A 12,578-nucleotide genomic window follows, 5' to 3' on the forward strand; every position below is an offset into this window, starting at 1 on the left:
GCAGGCCAATCAAGTTCCTCTACCCCAAACTCGCTAATCCATGTCTTTATGGACCTTGCTTTGTGCACTGGTGTGCAGTCATGTTGGAAAAGGAAGGGGACATCCCCAAACTGTTCCCACAAAGTTGGGAGCATGAAATTGTCCAAAATATCTTGGTATGCTGACGCCTTAAAAGTTCCTTTCACCAGAACCCAAGCCCAACCACTGAAAAACAACCCCCCACCATAATCCCCCCTCCAACAAATGATTTGGACCAGTGCACAAAGCAAGTTCCATGAAGACATGGATGAGTGAGTTTGGGGTCGAGGAACTTGACTGGCCTGCACAGAATCCTGACCTCGACTCAATAGAACACCTTTGGGATGAATTTGAGCGCAGACTGTGAGACAGGCCTTCTCGTCCACCATCAGTGCCTGACCTCCCAATTGTGCTTCTAGTAGAATAGTTAAACATTCCCATAAACACACTCCTAAACCTTGTGGACAGCCTTCCCAGAAGAGTTGAAGCTGTTATAGCACAATATTTAACCTTGCGGACCTAAGACTGGGATGCCATTAAAGTTCATGTGTGTGTAAAGGCAGGTGTCCCAATACTTTTGGTAATAGTGTATATTCTGGTAAAAACATAGAATCCCTTCCCATCCCTTCCTTCAACCCCTTCTAACTAATCAATGGCATGAAAAAAATGATCTAAATGCCCTTGTTATATACCTGAAGCCACAGTCATGTGATGCTTCAATCTTCTCTCCACTGTTTATAGAAGGTAGAGTGTTTCTTCGGATGTATACATCACTGCCTGCATAATGTGGACACTTCCTATTGGCTGACTGGTGAGAAGGGTCTCTCAGGATCCAGAAGAGGTGCAACGTCAGAGCCAGGGGATTGTCGGGAACCATTCTGCAAGGGGTGGAATAGCAATCTCATTCTCTGCACTCATATATGGCAAAGGACACAGATGGTGGACTCAGGGGGGTATACCTTGATTTACACAGTAAGGCCCCTTTCACACGGGGGTGGGAGTGGCGTCGGCGGTAAAATGGTGCTATTTTCATCAGCGCTATTCGGCCGCTAGCGGGGCGGTATAGCCGCGCTGCCCCATTGATTTCAATGGGCAGGAGTGGTGAAAGAGTGGTGTATACACCGCTCCTTCACCGCTCCAAAGATGCTGCTAGCAGGAGTTTTTTTAACGTTCCTGCAAGCGCACCGCTCCAGTGTGAAAGCCCTCTGGCTTTCACACTGGAGACACAGCAGGTGCTATTTTTAGAGCTGTAGCACCTGCAAAGCGCCCCAGTGTGAAAGGGACCTCAATATTGAACCCTAAGGACTAAGACCGGGATGCCATTAAAGTTCATGTTCATGTAAAGGTAGGTGTCCCAATACTTTTAGTAATATAGTGTACCACCTGATGACGCAATTACCGATTTGCGAAATGCGTAGCGGCTGTCTGAACCCCGTGAGTTGAAGGAGAGGCTGGGACGTATTCTTGCATATCCATGGGCCACCACTGAAGGCTGTGAACGGAGGGTGAGGTAGATTTGCTTCCCATATCCACATACATTGCTGGTCAAGCTTGGTGCCGGCTGGGGCACTGGTCCATGTGAGTGTACACCTGATTGATTTTAAACGATTTTTAATAAATTTGCATTTACTTGCTACATTATGATGGTCCTTTGTATATCTATTTGAGCCACATTAGTACGAGAGGTTTTACTTTCCATGAGGAGAAATCATTGATGTGACCAGTGAAGGAATGGTTATCCTTAAAGAGGAAGTAAACCCTGATGAGTTTACTTCCTCTTTCATTCCCTGCAAAGGCAAAGCATAATGGACTACTATGCATCGCATAGTAGCCCATTATGTGTCACTTACCTGACACAGGAGCCAGCGAAGTCACCGCTGTCCCCTGTAGTCCGCCGCATCCATCTTCTTGGTGGGGTCTCGCAGCTCCGCCGCTGTCAGTCGGTGAAGCCGCGATGACGTCACTCCCGCGCATGCGCACGGGAGCCGACACGCGCGGCAGCTCCGTCGTTGAGAATGCCGCGCTCAGTGCGCCTGCGCGCCGCTGTCTACCGCGCATGCGCCGTAGACAGCGGTGCCTGTTTTCGGGCAAATATCTCCTAAACCATATAGGTTTAGGAGATATTTCTTGGACCTGCAGGTAAGCCTTAATCTAGGCTTACCTGTAGGTCAAAGTGGTTTGTAAGGGTTTACAACCACTTTAAATGAACCAAAGGCGAAAACACAGACTAGGTCTGGTGAGTGGCCATTCTATTCGGTGGTGGTGAAGCACTCGGTCGGTGTTTATATTAAGCACTTTGGGTTGAGATAGAAGCACTATCAAGAAAATTTCAAACACTGAAGAAACCGTTTACATTTATGCACTAAGCACTTTTTCTTACAGGAGAAACTAAAGCACTTGTAATATAAATGGTATATTAGGTCATATTGTGGTTTATATTGTATGTGGTATACAGAAAGTATTTTTTGTTACACTGTTGAAGTTATCTATTGTGGATGATTTTTTCACTGCAACCCTATATCATTTTGGGGGCTTGAGCACTTTAGTTATTTGTGGTTTGATTAAGATGAATTCTATTTATTTATTTATTTGTTGATACCAGTGCAGGAGTTGGTGGTTTGGGTATCAGACACATACTGCAGTGGTACCATCACATATTTTCTTCTTCCTTTTTTTGGGTTTATAGTTTGTAAAAGTGGTGGTTTATTTGGTAGTGGTATTAATGTATTTGAAACACATGGTTTAGACTCTACGGAATTTGCCTTTGGCAGTACGGCATTAACATAGAAAATAAAGTTAGCGCAACCCTCATCATATACTTATATCTTTAAATACTCCATTATTTTTTTTCTATACAAAGATATACTATATTACGCCTTAAGATTTCGCCTTAAGCCCCGTACACACGAGAGGACTTATGTCCGACAGACTTCCGAAGGAGTTCTGCCGGAGTTCTGCCGGAGTTCCAACAGAGTTCTGACGGACTTTTCGACTGAGCGGACTTGGCCACACACAATCACACTAAACTCCGACGGATTCGAACGTGATGACGTACGACTGGACTCGAATAAGGAAGTTCATAGCCAGTAGCCAATAGCTGCCCTAGCGTCGGTTCTAGTCCGTCGGAATAGCATACACACGAGCAAATTTTTTTCGAAGGGACCGGGTCCGGCGGAGTTCCGTCGGAAAAATTTGAAGCATGTTCCATTTTCTAAAGTCCGTCAGACTTTGGCGAATCAAAAGTCCGTTGCAGCCCACACACGATCGAATAGTCTGACGGAATCAGTCCGTCGGACTTTGGATGTTGAAAAGTCCGCTCGTGTGTACGCGGCATTAGAGTTCCCTTCACTGGAACTAAAGGGCCAAGCCCAACCCCTGAAAGAAAACCTCACACCATATTCCCCCCTCCACCAAATGATTTGGACCAGTGCACAAATCAAGGTCCATAAAGACATTGACGAGTAAGTTTGGGTTGGAGAAACTTGACTGGCCTGCACAGAGTTCTGACTTCAACCCAATAGAACATCTTTGAGATGAATTAGAGCAGAGACTGCGAGCCAGGCCTTTTCATCCACATCAGTGCCTGACCTCACAAACACGCTTCTGGAAGAATGGTATAACATTCACATAGACACACTCCTAAACCTTGTGGACAGCCTTCCCAGAAGAGTTGAAACTGTTATAGCTGCAAAGGGTGGGCCAACTCAATATTGAACCCTATAGACTAAGATTGGGATGTGTCTGTGTCCTAAATGAATGAATAAATGAATGAAAGCAAGCAAGCATTCATTGATGGGCACTGATAGGCTGCATTGATGGGTGCTGGTAGGCTGCATTGATGGGCGCTGGTAAGGCTGCATTGATGGGCACTGATAGCCCTTGTACACGCGGTCGGAGATTCCGACAACCAAATCTGTCTGATTTTGTCCGACGAACTGTTGCATACACACGGTCGGACAAAGTTGTCGGAAAATCTGATCTTTCAGAACGTGATGACGTAATTTCGTTACAATGGGACTACGTTCAGGCTAGTAGCCAATAGCTTTGATGTAGGAATTTGATCTGAGCATGCGTGGCACTTTGTCCGATCAGAACTCTCTACACATGATCGGAGTATGTCCGATCGGAGCAGTTTGTCGGAAAATATTTCCAGCAAGTTGGAAAATTTGGTCCGACGGATATTCCGACGGAAACAGTCCGATGCATACCACACACAGTCGGAATATCCAACAAACCGCTCCGATCGAACACATTCTGACGGAATCTCCGACCGTGTGTACAAGGGCATAGGCTGCATTGATGGGCACTGGTAAGGCTGCATTGATGGGTGCTGGTAGGCTGCATTGATGGGCGCTGGTAAGGCTGCATTGATGGATACTGGTAGGCTGCATTGATGGGCACTGATAGGCTGCATTGATGGGTGCTGGTAGGCTGCATTGATGGGCTTTTCATTAAAAAGGTGGGGTATACATGGGCAGGGCAAATGGGGTGAAGTTAGGGAGGGGTGGAACAGCAAAATTTGGTTTCGTCTAGGGTGTCAAAAATTGTTGCACCAGCCCTGACTGGGGTGCCATTAAAGTTCATGTGCGTGTAAAGGCAGGAATCCCAATACATTTGGTATAGTGTATGTAGAGTATGTGAGGGAATGCTGCCATGAGATGAGTTCAAAGTGCTTTTCCCATAGTAAGCATCCATTAGCCAGAATAAATTCTGCTGTTTTTAACTCCAGCAAAGTTAAAAATATATCTCTATTTCCACACTGCAAGCTGAGCTGAGTTTCAGTGTTGATTTTGTCATCAAATTAAGATTTAGTTTTAATCATAGTCTTTTGATTAAAAATGCCATTTTTGTTTTAGTCCCATTTTAGTCACATGCAATTGTTTTAGTTTTAGTCGTATTAAGTCAATTCAAATTCAGGACATTTTAGTCGACTTAATACAACTAAAACTAAAACAATTGCAGATGACTAAAATGGGACTAAAACAAAAATTGCATTTTTTGTCAAAAAATAATCAAAAAACTATGATCATCTAACATCTAATGGGTTTAGTTAAATTGTAATGCATTATTTAAGCATTTCGCTAGAATTTCCAAACTCATATACTCCTGGAGTAAAAAAAAATAAAAAAATCATATTCTTTATGGTATTAAGGTCTGAGCAAACTCAGACACAGATTTAGCCGCTCTGGATGGTCTGAGGAGGCCTGTAATGCACAGTGTTCTGGACAGTGGTCTGAGGAGGCCTGTAATGCTGCACATTTCTCTGGAACAGTGGTCTGAGGAAGCTTGTAATGCTGCATAGTGCTCTGGACAGTGGTCTGAGGAGGCCTGTAATGCTGCACAGTGCTCTGGATGGTGGTCTGAGGGGAGGCCTGTAATGCACAGTACTCTGCATGCTGGTGGTTGGAGGAGGCCTGTAATGCTGCACAGTGCTCTGGACATGGACACTGAGGAGGAGACCTGTAAAGCTACACAGTCCTCTGGACATGGACAGTCTGAGGAGGAGGCCTGTAATGCATTGTGCACAGTGCTCTGGGTGGTCTGAGGAGGCTTGTAATGCATACTGTTCTGGACAGTGATGTGAGGAGACCTGTAATGCACACAGTGCTCTGGACTGGATGGTGGTCTGCGAGGGGCCTATAATGTAAACACTCACAGTGCTCTGCTCTGGATGGTCATGAGCTGGGACTCTCGTTGGGAGGCCTGTAATGCTCTATATGGTCTTTGCAGAGGCCCACAGTGGCTGCACAGTGCTAACTGGCTAGCATCTAATGGGTTTAGGTAAAATTGTAATGCATTATTTAAGCATTTCTCTAGAATTTCCAAACTCATTGTATACTCCTTTAGTAAAAAATTGATTATATTATATATGGCATTAACATTTAAACAAATTCACAGACACAGATTTAGCTGCTCTGGATGGCCTGAGGAGGCCTGTAATACACAGTTCTCTGGACGGTCTGAAGAAACCTGTAATGCTGCACAGTGCTCTGGGCGGTGGTCTGAGGATGCCTGTAATGCTGCACAGTGCTCTGGGCGGTGGTCTGAGGAGGCCTGTAATGCTGCACAGTGCTCTGGGCGGTGGTCTAAGGAGGACTATAACGCTGCACAGTGCTTGGGGCAGTGGTCTGAGCAGGCCTGTAATGCTGCACAGTGCTTTGGGAGGTGGTCTGAGGAGGCCTGTAATGCTGCATAGTGCTCTGGACAGTGGTCTGAGGAGGCCTGCAATGCTGCTCATTGCTTTGGAATCGTGGTCTGAGGAGGGCTGTAATGCTGCACAGTGCTCTGGATGGTGGTCTGAGGGGAGGCCTGTAATGCACAGTGCTCTGGATGCTGGTGGTCCGAGAAGGCCTATAATGCTGCACAGTGCTCTGGACACGAACACTGAGGAGGAGACCTGTAATGTTACACAGTCTTCTGGTCATGGACAGTCTGAGGAGGGGGCCCATAATTCATTCAACACAGCGCTCTGGGTGGTCTGAGGAGGCTTATAATGCATACTGCTCTGGACAGTGCTCTAAGGTGGCCTGTAATGCACACAGTGCTCTTGACTGGACGGTGGTCTGAGGGGAGGCCTGTAATGTACACACGGAAAAATCAGCCCTCGCGCGACTAAGTGATAAATGTGCAGTTACCCAGTTACCCAGTACACACCGCTATATCCACCTACATAGCTCTTCTCTATTTGAGCCCACTTACCATCTGCAGGAGTTATTGGAAGTTGTGTGTGCCTCCAGCACAGCACAGTATACATCTGTATATACCCCTTTATCTCTGGTGTTCTATAATAAAGGCATCTGCAGGAGTTAGTAGGTTTTTTGTGCCTCCAGCACAATATACACCTGTATCTACCCTTTATTGCTGTTCCCTAATAGAGCCATCTTCAGGGCTTAGTGGGTGTTGTGTGACTCAATTACAGTATACCCCTTTATCTCTGGTGTTCTATAATAAAGGCATCTGCAGGAGTTAGTGGGTGTTGTGTGACTCCAGCACAATATACACCTGTATCTACCGTGTATTGCTGTTCTCTAATAGAGCCATCTGTAGGGCTTAGTGGGTGTTGTGTGACTCAATTACAGTATACCCCTTTATCTCTGGTGTTCTATAATAAAGGCATCTGCAAGAGTTAGTGGGTGTTGTGTGCCTCCAGCACAATATACACTACCCAACTGCTGTTTTACCCAACTCCCTTCAGGCCATTACCATGTCTGGAAGGCCAGCAAGGAGAGGCAGACAGGCGCGAGCCGATAAAAGAGGGCAAGCAGGCTCTGTGTCTAGAGACAACAGTGCTGGTCGTGGACGCGGTGCATTGTCATCAGCATGTGGCCATGGGACACACTTGTCCTTCTTTTCGGCAGCTGGACATGTTGAACCGCAACATGCCAACGACTTGGTAGAGTGGATGACCAAGCCCTCTTCATCCTCCTCATCCTCTCTCACCCAGTCTCAGGGTACTAGCAAAGCAGCTGCCAACGCATCGTCTTCCCTCCTCTCAATGTCATCATCAGTGACTCCTTCCCTAGACCCACCACGTCCTCCTGAGGAGTCTCCTGAACTCTTTGAGCACAGTGTTGGGTACATGCTCCAGGAGGATGCCCAGTGTTTTGTAGGCTCTGATGATGACACTCAGCTAGAGGAAGGCAGTAGCGTGAGCGCAGAGAGAGGGGATGCTCAAGAAGGACAGAAATCTGGCAGTCATGTTCCACAAGCTGCAGCATACTGCCAGGTTTACTCCAGCGATGAAGAGGGAGGGGATGATGAGGGCACTGACTCCACGTGGGTGCCTGGTAGGAGAGAGGAGGAGGAGGAGGAGGAGGAGGAGGAGGAGGCACATGTCCAACGAGGCAGGATGCCCTCCGGGGGCCAGCTAGGGGCAGCACACCGACTGAATCACACCGCAGAGCTCCACCTGTGCAGGGCGCTGCCTCTGCGCGTTATTCTAAAAGTTCTTTGGTGTGGGCCTTTATTGAGACGAGTGCATCAGATCGCACCGCTGCTATTTGCAACATATGTCTCAAGCGTATCTCGCGTGGCCAAAACATCAGCCGCTTGGGCACCACATGCTTGACCAGACATATGTTGACCTGCCATGCAGCTCGTTGGCAAGCGTACCTCAAAGACCCACACCAAAGAACAAAGCGGACCTCTCCTTGCTCCTCATCAGCTGGCATCTCCAACCCCACTAGACCTTCAGTCCTCTCTGAAACCTGCTCTGAGAGGAATGAAGGTGTAGAATTAGGTGTGTCACAGCCAAGTGCTTCCGGGCACTCTGCTAGCAGTACACCCACGTCCGATTATAGCAGGCAAATGTCCCTGCCCCAGCTGCTGGACCGGCGAAAGAAGTTCACTCCCACCCATCCACATGCCCAGCGGTTGAATGCTAGCTTGGCTAAATTGCTAGCACTTCAACTGCTGCCTTTTCAGTTGGTAGACTCGGCCCCTTCCATGAGTTTGTACAATGTGCGGTTCCTCAGTGGCAGGTCCCCAAAGGCCACTTTTTCTCACGGAAGGCGATTCCGGCTCTCTACCGGCATGTGGAAGGCAATGTCCTTGCCTCGCTGGACAGGGCGGTCAGCGGTAAGGTGCATATTACCGCTGACTCATGGTCCAGCAGGCATGGACAGGGACGTTACCTGTCTTTCACGGCCCATTGGGTCACTCTTCTGGCAGCTGGGAAGGATGCAGGACAAGGTGCAGTAGTGTTGGAGGTTGTTCCGCCACCACGCCTCCAAAATGCTACTATTGGTTGTGACACACCTCTCTCCTCCACCCCCTCCTCTTCTTCTTCCTCCATGGCCTCTTCCAGTGCTCTGTCCTCAGAACCAGCGGTGCTCCGTAGGCGCTCCAGGGGCTACGCAAGTACGCAGGCAAAACGATGCCATGCCGTGCTTGCGCTGGTTTGTTTGGGGGACAGGAGCCACACTGGGGCGGATGTTTTGTCAGCTCTGCAGGGGCAGGCCGAGAGGTGGTTGACGCCACGCCAGCTTAAGCCAGGAATGGTGGTTTGTGACAATGGCACCAACCTCCTCTCCGCCCTCCGACAGGGACAACTGACCCATGTGCCCTGTGTAGCTCACGTCCTTAACCTGGTGGTGCAGCGGTTGTTGGGCAGGTACCCCGGCTTACAGGATGTCCTGAAGCAGGCCAGGAAAGTCTGTGTGCATTTCTGCCGATCATTTAATGCCTGTGCTCGGCTGGCTGAGCTCCAAAAGGAGTTGAACCTGCCCAAGAACCGCGTTATATGTGACATGCCCACCAGGTGGAACTCAACGTTGGCCATGCTGCAGCGGCTGCACACGCAGCAGAGGGCCATCAATGAGTACCTGTGCGACTACGGCACCAGGACAGGGTCAGGGGAGCTTGGTTTTTTCTCACCACGCCAGTGGGGCATGATCAGGGATGCATGCACTGTCCTGTCACCGTTTGAGGAGGCCACAAGGATGGTGAGCAGTGACAGTGCATGCATCAGTGACACCGTACCTCTTGTCCACCTCTTGGAGCATACGCTGCGTGGAATAATGGACAGGGCACTTGAGGCAGAACAGAGGCAGGAAGAGGAGGACTTCCTTGCCTCTCAAGGCCCCCTTTATCCAGACAGTGTTCCTGCTGTGCCACCCATCACACAGGAAGAGGATGAGGAGGAGGAAGAGGAGGAGGAGGATGATTGTGTCAGCATGGAGGTGGAGGCTGGCACTCAGCATCAGCATCAGCAGCAGCAGCAGCAGTCTTGTAGGGATGATTTACAGTCCCAAGAAACACGTGGACTTGTACGTGGCTGGGAGAAGGTAGCTGCGGATCATGTTGTCCTTAGTGACCCAGAGGACTCCGGACCGAATGCCTCAGCTAACCTACGCTGCATGGCCTCCCTGATCCTGCAAAGCCTGCGGAAGGATCCTCGTATTCTTCGGATCAAGGAGAGGGACCATTACTGGCTGGCCACTCTCCTTGATCCACGGAACAAGGGTAAGGTTGCCGACCTTATCTTGCCATCGCAGAGGGAGCAGAGGATGAGACATCTCCGGGAGGCCTTGCAGAAAGGTCTGTGCAACGCGTTCCCAGAGACTGGGAGGTTACAAACTCCTGGTCCTGGACAACGTGTTGCTGAGGCATCGGTCAGAAGGAGCGGTGGAGAAGGTGGCCGTCTGACTGATGCTTTCAGACAATTTTTTAGTCCGCAGCCCCAAGGTATGATCGGTTCCAGCAACCATCGCCAGCGTCTGATTTACATGGTGCAGGAATACCTAGGGGCAAGGTCAGACTTGGACACCTTTCCCATCGAAAATCCTCTGGCTTACTGGGTCTTGAGGATGGATCACTGGCCAGAGCTTGCACAGTATGCAATTGAGCTACTGGCCTGTCCTGCATCCAGCGTTCTTTCGGAACGCACCTTCAGTGCTGCTGGTGGCTTTGTTACCGATCACAGGGTGCGCCTGTCCACTGAATCAGTTGATCGACTGACCTTCATCAAGATGAATCAGTCTTGGATCACCCACGGCTACCAAGCACCTGAAGCTGATGTAACCGAATAATTTTTTTTGAAATATCACATCCCTTCAAGACTGCCTATGCTGATGCTGAGTGACTGTCCTGTTATGTTGATTGTCTATCCTCTTCCTCCTCCGCTGATATGTTGGAAGAACATTTCTGGCTCTGGGTGATGCCATCAGCCCAATTTTTCTGCCCCTGTTTAACAGGGGTGTTTAATTACAATTTTTGATGCAATGCTTTGCAGCAGGGCTAATTCCTGCAATAAAACTAGAGTATATGGAAGAGGTTGCAGTGTAGTGGCACCAGCACCAGTGCCTAAGGCCCAATTTTTCTGCCCCTGTTTAACAGGGGCGTTTAATTACAATTTTTGATGCAATGCTTTGCAGCAGGGCTAATTCCTTCAATAAAACTAGAGTATATGGGAGAGGTTGCAGTGTCGTGGCACCAGCACCAGTGCCTAAGGCCCAATTTTTCTGCCCCTGTTTAACAGGGGCGTTTAATTACAATTTTTGATGTAATGCTTTGCAGCAGGGCTAATTCCTGCAATATAACTAGAGTATATGGGAGAGGTTGCAGTGTCGTGGCACCAGCACCAGTGCCTAAGGCCCAATTTTTCTGCCCCTGTTCAACAGGGGCGTTTAATTACAATGTTTGATGCAATGCTTTGCAGCAGGGCTAATTCCTGCAATAAAACAAGAGTATATGGGAGAGGTTGCAGTGTCGTGGCACCAGCACCAGTGCCTAAGGCCCAATTTTTCTGCCCCTGTTTAACAGGGACATGTAGTTACAATTCTTGATATAATATTTCACAGGAGGGCCCGTTCCTGTGCCCACCCAGAGTAACTGTGAGGACTTATAGTGTTGTGGCACCAGCACCACAACCACCAAAGGTAAATTTTTCTACCACTGTTCAACAATGGCATGTAATTACAATTCTTGATATAATCGTTCACAGCAGGGCGCTCCAGCGCCCACCAAGAGTCACTTTGAGGGCTTACAATGTTGTGGTAAAACCAACACCTTGTTCCGCCATTTCTGCAGAGCATATAGGGCAGGCCCCTACTTTCAAACATCCAACTTACAAACATCTCCTACTTGCAAACGGAAGGAGACAACAGCAAGTGAGATGAAAAAAGATGTACGACAAAACAAATTATACAGGGGTGATAACCCTTCCCTGTGTTTTCCAAAAAACTTAAAAATAGTTTTTTTTGACTGGAGCTACACTTTAAAAATGTACCAGTTGAAAATTACAAACAGATTCAACTTAACACAACAAACCTACACAGTCCCTGTCTTGTTTGCACCACCTGTATACTGCTGTTCTGAGTATATAGGGCCTGGGGGCCACACGCATTTCCTTTTTTTAATATGGGTACTGGGTTCCCCTTAATATGCGTACAAGACCCAAAGGGGCTGGCAATGGGCAGGGAGGGCTACCCATGCCATTTTTCTCAATGATTTTCAACCATATTGCAGGAACCAGATATAACATTAAAACCGCAAGCAGTTTTAAATGGTGTTATTTCCGTTTAATGTCATTTTGTGCAGGGACTGTTCTAAACACGGGAAACACGTGGCACTTCACAGGCATACTACAGACACCCCCCAGGCACCATATTTAAAGGAATATTTCACTTCTCTTTTTCACTTTAATCGTCATTAAAATCAGTGCTCCCGCCAAAACGGCCATTTTTAAAAACATTTTAGGCATTGACCCATGTCCCCTGGGGCAGGAGCCAGGTCCCCAAACCCTTTTTAGGACAGTATCTTGCATATTAGCCATTAAAATGAGCACTTTTAATTTCAAACGTTCGAGTCCCATAGACTTCAATGGGGTTCTAACGTTCGTACGAATTTAGGGTCCGTTCGAAAGTTCTGGTGCGAACCGAACCGCGGGGTGTTCGGCTCATCCCTAGTCCTGGGTTTAGTAACACTTTAAAGTGGTTGTTAAGTCACTCTAACCTGTATACACCATCAGCACTGCCTCCTATTGTAGTATCCCCCTCTGTGTGTTATTTAAAAAAATAAATGCTGCAAATACCTAATTTCACTACTGAGATTGTGATCAG

The sequence above is a fragment of the Lithobates pipiens genome, unplaced genomic scaffold, assembly GCF_037356315.1.
Source record: "Lithobates pipiens isolate NorthernLeopardFrog02 unplaced genomic scaffold, aLitPip1_a1.2 Scaffold_10, whole genome shotgun sequence".
NCBI lineage: Eukaryota > Metazoa > Chordata > Amphibia > Anura > Ranidae > Lithobates > Lithobates pipiens.